This window comes from Symphalangus syndactylus, chromosome 24 (assembly GCF_028878055.3).
Source record: "Symphalangus syndactylus isolate Jambi chromosome 24, NHGRI_mSymSyn1-v2.1_pri, whole genome shotgun sequence".
Lineage (NCBI taxonomy): Eukaryota > Metazoa > Chordata > Mammalia > Primates > Hylobatidae > Symphalangus > Symphalangus syndactylus.
This window is the reverse complement of record NC_072446.2, coordinates 54,482,510-54,493,241: the sequence shown is the minus strand read 5'-3', so window position 1 is coordinate 54,493,241 and position 10,732 is coordinate 54,482,510. Positions and strand designations below refer to the sequence as shown.

General features: G+C 43.9%; 1 long non-coding RNA gene across 2 annotated transcripts in view; it reads left to right on the top strand.

Moving 5' to 3' along the window:
- Positions 1 to 2,613: 2,613 nt before the first annotated feature.
- Positions 2,614 to 10,732, top strand: part of LOC129474469 (uncharacterized) — a 49,644-nt gene continuing 41,525 nt past the window's right edge. Inside the window, exons 1-2 of one of the 2 annotated variants that reach the window (XR_008654546.2) lie at positions 2,614 to 2,862; positions 5,783 to 5,840. This is a non-coding gene — a long non-coding RNA (uncharacterized lncRNA). The remainder of the gene's footprint in view (positions 2,863 to 5,782; positions 5,841 to 10,732) is intronic. The other variant, XR_008654547.2, reaches the window with a different exon arrangement.

Genomic DNA, 10,732 nt, shown 5'->3' with positions numbered 1-10,732 from the left:
TTTAACATTAAGCCAGCTTTGTGTCTTTGAGATAAACTAAATTTAGTAATGAAGTATCCTCCTATTTCACATCCCTTGATTCAGGCTGCCTTTTTCTGTTGTTTAGAATTTTTGCATCTACAGTCATACATGATATTCATCTGTCATCTCCCTTCTACTATGAATTAAGGTTTCAAGTCTATGTTAGTCTCAAAAATGAGTTGAAGAATATACCTTCTTCCATTTTCTGAAGGACAGTCTAAAAGATTGGAGTTATTTCTCACTTAAATATTTTGTGAAATTTATACATATGCAACTTCATTACCTAAAAAGGGCCATCTTCGAAATTACATTACAATTTACACAATTACATAAAATTTCAATTTTATGTAATAAGTTATAATCACGTAAAATTACAACCCCATAATTAAAAAATTTAAAATTACAAATAGATAAAAATCACATAAATTACAATTTTATAAAAACTACATAATACATTACAAAATTACATGACAAAACCTTCCTCAAAACAGGCTTTGGAGTCAGACTGTCTCTGTATGGATTTTGGCGCTGAGGACAGGCTGTGCAATCCTGTGCCAATCTCTTTACTCCTCTGACTTCCCAACGTCCTTATCTACCATGTGGGTTTGCTAATGGTCCCTCTACCTCCTTCAGATGTCAGGAGGAGTAAATGAAACAATGATATGTAAATCAATTCGCCCTGAGCTTGGTCTATAAAAGGTGTTTAATATTTGGTAACAACATTCATGATTATATGTTAATAATTTATTCACTCAGGTGTTTATTGAGCATCTATTGTGGGGCCAGGCATGCTGGATACTGGGAAAGCAACGGGAGGCAAAATTGGATGCAGCCTTTCATGCACCCGGAGCAAGGATTCAGCGTTTGTTCCCGCAGAAGCATGACCCACCCCCACTGAAATGAAATGGAGGCCGATGTTTACAAGGCCACCTCTGCGTACCTCTTTTGAGCTCTGCATACTGCTTTTGTGCCAGATGGGCAAGAATAAATGAAAGCAGCCATTTCTGCTAGGGAGCAATCAGAGCTTAATATTGAGCTTTTTGGAAACTGACTCGTAGCAGTCATAGGCAAGGGCCACTTCCTTGAGGAAATGAATGAAGACGTCTTGCTTTTCCTAAGCTAGGTTCCCCGTTTGTATTTCTTGACAAGGGCCAAATGTGTCATACAAAGGACTGTTTTCATTGTCCCTGTTTTTCACAGTTTCCTCCAAGCTCCACCAGCTTCTCTGCTGCTGTAGGGAGTTTACCAGGAAACAGGTGCACAAAAGGAAGAACTTGCTGAGGCCCTGGCAAACTGGAAACTGAATCCAGGTGGCCAAGGTCTAATCCTCCCCTACACCAGGTAATTTCTCTCCCTTGCATCTGAGCTTGTGAAGTCAATAGTTCTCAGGTGGCCCATGGCTCCTCCAGTACTTCTGGAAATCTTTGCACCAGTGCCTTTTTTTTTTTTTTTTTGCCATACATGGCTTTGATTCTCTGCTACACATTTCTCAGATGGTTTTATGAGACCTCAGGAATAATAGCTATTTCTTGGCTTTGTGTGAGGACTCAGTGAGACATGTTAGGAATGCTGTGATGTCTGGTTGGCAGCGCAGAATAAGGGCTCATTTATTGGACTGGTTGTTGGGTCAGGTGGGCCAGTCTATCTGTAGATATACAGATACATAGATCAATGAACATATAAATGGAGACACAGCTATAGATAGATGCACAGGTACACATACATATAGTATATTCACATACATGTATTAATTCAACATTTTTTCTTTTTTGAGATAGAGTCTGAGTCTGTTACCCAGGCTGGAGTGCAGTGGTGCGATCTCAGCTCACTGCAACCTCTGCCTCCTGGGTTCAAGCGATTCTCGTGCCTCAGTCTCCCTAGTAGCTGGAATTACAGATGTGTGCCGCTACCACGCCTGGCAAAGTTTTTTTTTTTTTTTTTTTTTTTTTTGTATTTTTAGTATAGACTGTTTCGCCATGTTGGCCAAGCTGGTTTTGAACTCCTGACCTCAAGTGATCTGCCCTCCTTGGCCTCCCAAAGTGCTGGGATTACAGGTGTGAGCCACTGTGTCTGGCCTAATTCAACACTTTCACAAATAATCTAGTGCCTACTATGTGCAATTCACTGTATTCATATCTACATGAGTGGATCGATTATTAGTCCTATCTGTGAAATCCAAAAAAAGAATCTAACATTTGAGTTTATATAAGAAGTGTTGGAAAAACTGTTTTCCCAAATGAGCTAAGTCCCAATGGGACTTTTAGGGTTGGGCTTCACAAGTTACCTGCTAATCATTGATCTCAATGTAGGCTAACCCCGGGCAGTGAGAGATGGCCATTCGAGGGCACCACTGCAGAAGACCTGGCATTCTGCCTCCTTGTGGAGTCAGACTTTGGCCCCCTGCAGTGTTTGCCATTGTGGGGGCATCAGATGCTGATGGGCAGAATGAATGTGGAGGAAGTTGGCTTCACTAGGGCAAGGAATGAATGGCCACCACTGCTTTTGTGCCAAAGGACTAAGCCTCCCTGGGAGAGTGGACAAGAACAGGCTGGAGGAGGGGTGCCCTTTATCATCTTGTAAGCATCTGGGCCAAGTTCAAGGCTGGTGCTCTCGTTCAGATAGGTTTAGCTGGTGGTGCAGAGATCCGTGAGCTTGCTTTTACAGGACTTTAATGATATATAAAAGCAGCATGAGGTGCTTCTGACTGTGGATTAATTTGGAGATGACTTTCTCTGTTGAAGAGTGGCAAGACTCTCGCGAGTTCTTAAAAATGCGCTTGTTTGGTATGAGAATGAAAAGCAGTGGCTGAAGAACCAATCTTCAATGGGCAAGCCTTCTCTGGTAAGTTAAACAAATTCAGGCTGGGATTTAGAGGAATTCGTGCTCGTGTAAGGATTAGGGCATGCAAAGTAAAAACTCTAGTATGAGAATGTATTACTGGGAGGCGATTTAGAAATACAGGTACTTGCATTTATTTGACAGATCCGGAGCAGTTACTGTCTGCTGCAAAGGTCGCCACTACAGATGCAAGAGGAAAGGGCCCTCATGATTTCTGTTTGATTGTGGCCTCCAAGACTAAATGGCGGAATGTAAGGATTACAAAAGCATGGAGGAAGGGAGGGAATTTTTGCAACTCATGAATAAGCTTGTAAATGGAAAAGCCTGTTTTACCCCTGAAAAAGGAATAAAAGACTTGAGTTTACGTGAGAAGTGTTAAAAAAATATTTTCCGTATACCCTTGCCTTCTGGTTAATTCCATTTTAAAATTGTAATTTAAAGCTAAATTAAAAGCAGGCCAATGTTGTGGAGGCGTGGAGTGGAATACAGGTACCTGGGCCCTACTTCCCAAGATCTGGATTTAGCTGGTCTGAGATAGATCCTAAATTCTGAATTTCTAACAAGCTCCCAGGTATGCTGATGCTGCTGGTCTGCATGTCATACCTGGGGAGGCACTGAGTGAGAGGTTGCTAGTTTTCCATTTTTGAAGGTATTGAGCAGAGAATGGTTCTCAAATTTGGCTGCATTAGAGTCAACTGGGGAACTTTAAAAAAGCCCTAGTATTCTGACTGCATCCCAGATCAACAACAGCAGAAAGTCCCGTAAAAGCAAGCTCATGGATCTCTGCACCACCAGCTACATCCATCCGAACAAGAGCACCAGCACTGAACTTGGCCCAGATGCTCACAAGATAATGAAGGCCGTGGGGTTCAGGCATCTGTATTTTTAATAGCTTCCCACATAGTTCAATGTGTAGCTGAGTTGAAGAACTGCTGCTCTAGGAGGAAATTATTTGAGGCAACGGCAACCAAAGGTCTTAGTCGTCATGAGGTGTCAGAATCACTTTGGAGACCACGAATATTTTGTAACGCTTCCTGTCCTATCTTGAAATGAAATTCACAGATTGTATAAACTACTTACATGCATCATTAAAAAAAGTTCTTTCTGTAATATAAAGGAGAAACAAAAGAGAAGTTGAAAAAGGTAACTTTTGGTAAACACACACACACATGCGTGCACACACACACACACACATATATATTCGATAGGTAAATGCTTGGGCACAAGTTCTCTAAAAGATGTAATAAAGTATCCTGGTGTTTGTCTTGTAAGAATGTGATCCGAACAGCCCCAGAGCCAGGCCAAGCCTGGAGCACAGGACCAGTGACTCAGACACTACCGGCTTGGCGTCATGGTGCCGTGGTTTTCCATACTGGTGAAAAATGCTCAGTAAATTTCTGGGCACAACATTACACGTTGACTGACTCTGGGTTCCTGTATATTCCGCTCATACTAAACCAGGCGATAATGCTCTATGATTACGTGTCAGAGAGTTAGGGTCTAGGGTAGCTAATTAGCAAGTGGTTGTTCACCGACATGCATTTCAGGCTGAATTTTGAGCATTTCAGAAATTCTAGCTTCCCTCTTCCTCCCCCAAATGCGAAGATGTCTCCACTATAATTGAGCAGTCACAAACGGCCCCCTCGAATGTCTCAGGGCTCCCCGTTGAACATTCATGTGGAATAAGGAGTGAAGGTGAGCTCACTGAAATGCACTCGATGCCAGTTCCACCTTCCACACCGGAGCAGCGTCCCGCAGACCAGGGCTGGTGGACGAAACTGGTGGGCAAAATGGAGTGGGCTGGATAAAGGACTCCCACCCCAAATGGCCTCAGGGGCCCATTCAAGGCAGCGGAGAGAGAAGGGCTCCGGGCTTCCAGGCAAGCTTTACCCTCACTGAAAGTTCAGGTTCAGGGCCCAGTCCCCCAGCGTGCAAAGGGACCCTTATAAAGAGGTAAAGGAGCTTCCCTCAAATCCCCTGCACCCGCGCCCCCTCCCTCAAAGATAATCATGGGAAATATTTAGCGATCTCTAGTGCCCTCTAGTGGCAGACATTTGTCATGCCAGGCACCAAAAGACGGTTAATTTAATTTTTATTGTTTAAAAACATCACACAAGCCCATGCAGGTTCATACAGTAACAATCTCAAGCTTTCCTGCATTTCCTTTTATCATCCCGATCTTACTACACTCCTAGAGAACATTTCCATTCCTTTCCTATGCATTTACAAATGATATATATGTATATTATATATTCGTTTCTATATGTTACGCAGAGATGTAGACACGTAGAAATATATATGTGCACATGTGAAGCCTATGACTTATACATAAGCATAAAATATATCTTGTATGACATATATGTGCATATATTTTATATTTACAAATGTAAAAATATTTAAAAACTTATATAAATATATAAAAATATACATTTAATTATATACTTTATACGATGTTAATATAAAGTTTATGCTCATATTGATAATATATTTTTATGTACTATATAAAGTCTGAAAATATATTGTATAAGGTTTATTTTTATTTTTATTTATTTATTTTTGAGACAGGGTCTTGCTCTGTTGCCCAGGCTGGGGTGCAATGGCACAGTTCACTACAGCCCCGAACTCCAGGGCTCAAGGGATCCTCCCACCTGAGCCTCCGAAGTAGCTAGGACTACAGGTGCAAGTTGCCATGCCTGGCTAATTTTTTGTAGAGACAGAATCTCCCTGCGATGCTCAGGCTAGTCTTGAACTACTGGGTTCAAGCAATCCTCCCGTCTTGGCCTCCCAAAGTGCTGGAATTACAGGTGTGAGCCACACACCCAGCCTGAGGTTTTAAAACACAAAGTGGTCTGACTGTTTTACTGCTGCATGCTGTTGTGCAGTGTGGAAATAACCTGATTTGTCTGATTTTTCTCCCCTACAGATGGACATTTAGATGGCTTTCATTTATCTCCCATTACAAGAATACTTTGTACATATATGTGAGTTTTTCTGTAAGAAACACTTCCAGCTTTTGATTTAAGTCAGAGACTCAAATCTGAAATGCAAAAGCTTGTAAAACTGTGAAGTGTTAGAAATCATGCCGCCAAAGGAGTGAGGTGAAGGGAAGTTTTATAAAATTGGGATGGAAAGAAAAGGCTGGACAGGAGTGGGATGGCATGGCTGAGAGGGAGATAGGAGGCTGGGTATGGGTGAGGGGTGGGAAATGTGGGATGGCGTGGCTGAGAGGGAGATAGGAGGCTGGGTATGGGTGAGGGGTGGGAAGTGTGGGATGGTGTGGCTGAGAGGGAGATAGGAGGCTGGGTATGGGTGAGGGGTAGGAATTGGGATCATTGTTTTCACCTAAAGCTGTATTCAGGGCCTGGGGTTTTGTTTTTATATTTATTTAGAAAATAGATAAAACTTTTACCTGGTTCAAAATTCAATAACAGAAAGGTGTTGGATCTCATCTTCCTCATTCTTCTATCTTCCAGCTGCACCGTTCTCCCCGCAGAGCCAACCAAAGTAATCAGCGTCCTCTGTATACTTCCACAGATAGTCCATGCATAAGCAAAAAAAAAAAAAGTTTCTTTCTCTTTCTCATTTTTCCTTCAAAAACCACCAATAATTGTACCTGACATACATAGCCTGTCCTTTTTCTCATTAAATAATGGGAGATTATGTCATTATGAAGAAACAGATTTCTTCATTCCCTTTGCCTGGCATTCCATTATGTGGATTAGCTGTTATTTATTTAACCAGTCCCCACCTGAAGGACATCTTGGTTGGTTCCAATCTTTGCTATGACAACAGTGCCACAATGAGTAGCCTTGTACAACTGTCATTATGTGCATATGTGGGGACACATGTAGGATACAGTCCTGATAGTGGAATTCCTGTCTCAGAGGGTTTTTTAAAAAGAACTGCAAGTTGCCGTCTGTGGAAGCCTTGCCAGTTTGTACCCTGGTGTGATCTGCTTCACCTCTACCAGCACCGGAGTCACTGAGTGTTATGTGATTTGCCAACTGGATAAGTGAAAAATGGTATCTCAGGGCACGTTACGGGACATGTTAAAGTATGAGTGCAGCCAAATATCTCTTCAAACACTGATGAGGGGCCATGGAGTTTTAGTGCCTTTCTTTAGAGGAATCTTGGGTGCTGGTCTTACTGACTCGGAGCCTCTTCCTCAGTCTGCATAGCCTTAGCTGACCCCAGTGCACTTTAGGGCATTATGTGGATTTGGGGTTTTCTCATCCTGCTCTGCTTTCTTTGGGAGTGGCCTTCAAGGCTGCCATCTTCCCATTCCCCTTGCTTCCCTCCTATCTCCATCTCAGCCACGCCATCCCACTCCTGTCCACAAGCCGGGTGCATGAGCCATTCCAGAGGGACTTCACCTCGCTTGAATGAACGTGGTAAGGGGCCTGGGTGTTGTGCTCCTCTCTCCGTGGGCTCTGGTGCTCTGGCTCCAAGTCTATGACCCGCGATCCTCTCGCGTCCCATGTGCGTGACCTCTCTGTCCGATAGCACAAGCAATTCTCAAACAGCCACTTGAGCTGGACGCCCCCAGACACACCCTGCACTTTCCCAGCTTTACATCCTGGTCTGTGTTGCCCCCTCCATGTGTGATGCCCTCCTTGAGTCCGGCATGGGTGCATGGCTGCGTGCTCCAGCAGGTCAACCCTTGGGCCCATGAACTTCCCCTACACACGCTCTTGTGGCACCAACTGTCTTCCTAGGTGGTGGCCACACCAGGAAACATTTCCCAGCCTCTCATTTCTCTTGAAAATTGTGTCATCAAATAGCAGCACATTTTAAACAGTTAAGAAGAAAATTAACATGCAAAATTAACAGAAGAAAGGGAAGAAAGAGAAAATGCAATCTGCCCAAAGCTGTTCTTGACAATTTTTGGAGTGATTTAATATTATTTTAAGTTTCATGAAGAAAGTACAATTTTATTAATATTCGTATCCTGCTATTTCATATTCACTGAAATTTAATATGTAAAAGTTACCACGGGGACGTTAAGTGGTAAAGAGTTGATGGTCTTCCCATCCACTAAGTGCATGGAACCAGAACAGAATAGGGGCCTGATTCCCACTGCCTGAGGCCAAATTTCCATCCATGCCAAACAAGCTTTTCAGCATCTCCACCTTCAACTGCTATTATCTCTCTGCCCTAGCTTCTTCCAGCGCCCCAGGGAAAAAGCTCCATCACATTCTGGAGGGAGATAAAGAAATAGAACTAAAGACCTATTGGATTTCAGCCTTTGGTTGGTGGTTAATAACCTAGATAGCTCAGGCGTTTTCCAGGCTGGAGTGCAGTGGTGCCATCATAGCTTACTGCAGCCTCGAATGCCTGGGCTCAAGCAGTCCTCCTGCCTCAGCCTCCTAAGTTGCCTAGTTAATTTAAAAATATTTTGTAAAGACAGGGACTTCACTATGTTGCCCAGGCTGGCCCCAAACTCCTAGCCTCAGGAGATCCTCCTGCTTTGGTATCCCAAAGTGTTAGGGTTATAGGCCTGAGCCACTGCACTTGGCCCAAGCATTTACTTAGAGAGGTGGGATGAGCAAAGAGTCTCTGGAGGGAAGCTAGCTTTCATCTGCCTTCTTGCTGCCTGGAAGGTGCTGTTTATGAATTCAGGATTCATCTGTCCACATTGATGGTTTTCTTAGCTTGTGAGGTTACTGAAACACAATTATTATAGATAGAAAACTTTCCCCAATGGCCCCTTGAGACAGGTTGAATGATGTCATTTAATCTTTATAACCTTCCTCTGAAGTAGGCATGGTCACTCTCTCCTTTAATGATGAGAAAAACAGGAGAAGAGAAGTCCGTAGGAGAATGGAAACTTGGCCCTGGGCACTGGGGCTCAGGACCCTGTTCTGTTCTGGTTCCATGCACTTAGTGGGTGGGAAGACCACTAACTCTTTACCACTTAGTGTCACTGTGGCAACTTTTACACATTGAATTGCAGTGAATATGAAATAGCAAGATAGAAATATTAATACAATTGCACTTTCTGCATAAAGCTTAAAATAATGTGAAGTCACTCAAAAAATGGTCAAGAACAGCTTTGGGGCAGATCCCTCCCTCCCTCCCTCCCTCCCTCCCTCCCTCCCTCCCTCCCTCCCTTCCTTCCTTCCTTCCTTCCTTCCTTCCTTCCTTCCTTCCTTCCTTCCTTGCTTCCTTCCCATGGAGAGATTGTTACAGGGAGGCCTATGGGATCCTGCCTAACTAGTTTTGGAGGCAAATGCTATGTGGGGGCTTGTAGGAGGCAGCGCTGTGCTTGCTGGAGTTAAGTTCTAACCTGAGTTGGGTTTGCATCCAGCACTGGTTGGTCCAGGGAGGTCTCCAGCTGCTGCTTGGAAACCAACAAAAACAGTAGTGAGTTCCAGAAACGCTGGAGTAAGATGGTGACTTGATGATAAAAAGTCTTTCTGGAGGAAAGGGAAAACACTCCCATTTTATTATCTGTGAAATCTGGTGGCCAATGAAACCATTTCCCATTGACTTGGGTGGGGAAGGCAGATACTTAGATTCACGTTCCCAAAGGAGAACACTATGCAATGGAAGATGTGGCTTCACAGTATATCCCACTGTGTCAGGACTCTGTGCTGCACATAGACTCTGATGTGAATGGCATTATTCCTCCCTGGGGTTGTGCAGTGCCCAGCCTGGGCAGCGGTATACTCTAGCCCTGGATAGGTTGATTTGTTTAAGGAAGGCTGCTTGCTAGCAGGTATACAGAGATAATGCATTTTATATGCAGAGTTAGTGTCTTTTAAAAAGAGAAAGCTGAAAAAGCCTGAAGACATAAAAAACAATCTATTCACTCCTGCACCTCTCCCTTCTGCAGACACAGAACTTCCTTGGCAGCTCTGATCTGGGGGCTTCCTGTAGGTGCAAAGACCTGGTTCTTCAGACTCCACCCATGGAAGGAGGGAACACCAGTCACGGGGAGGTGGGCTCTGCACGGGGTTCCAGACACAGCAAAACAGGGCCTGGCGTAGGTAGGAAGGGGAAAAGGAGGCCTTAGTCAAAGGGCAGGGCAGCCTCAAAGTTGACCCCAAGGCTGGGACCAGGGAGTACTTCTGCTCCCTTCTGCACCCAGAGTCAGAAGAAACAGTTCATTCCTCTTAACCCTTTCATTGAATCCTCCCTGCAACTTGGCACCCCTGAAACCACATAGAGAAATCACTTCTGTCGTAAACCCTTTCTTGGTGGCCCCCTGTGGCAGAAATGACTTAAAGCCTCATCACTCATGGTAGTTGTGTTCTATAAAGCTGCCACGAACACTGAACTAGTAGACGCTTAATCGTTGCTCCTAGGAGAAGCGTAGAGTTAGATTCCTGCTGGCCTCTGGTCATGTTTTGTCAACTGATCCGTACGTAACCTCATTCTATGTATGTTTCTGTTGACAGATGCCTTGTTTGAGGTATAGTGTAAATCCATTAGCACTGAACTCAGGACCAGCAAAGGTGTGACTCAGGCTTGAAGGAAGCTTTTCTAGCACATGGATTTCCTCTGTAAGGCACCTCACAGCCTCTCGTGCCTGGGAACTCTAGCCAGCACTGCAGCACGATGCCTGGGGCCACTATAAATGTGAAATCACCAAAGAAACCCCACAAAAATGTGAAAATCATGGCACTAAATAGACCACAAAAAGGTTGCTTGTTTGCAGTATGAGAACTGGAACCAGAAGGTAGGATGTCATCTTGTTCATCCGTAGCACTAGATGACTCAAATTTCTCCCTACTCTGCCAGTGTCTTTGAGTGACCAGGAAATTGCTGGGAATATTGATTTTGGGACAACAAATAAGTTTTATCGAGTAGCTGGTAAAATTTGGAGTCCACAAATAATAAGGGTTGTTTGCATCTTGAGTTAATTGCCATT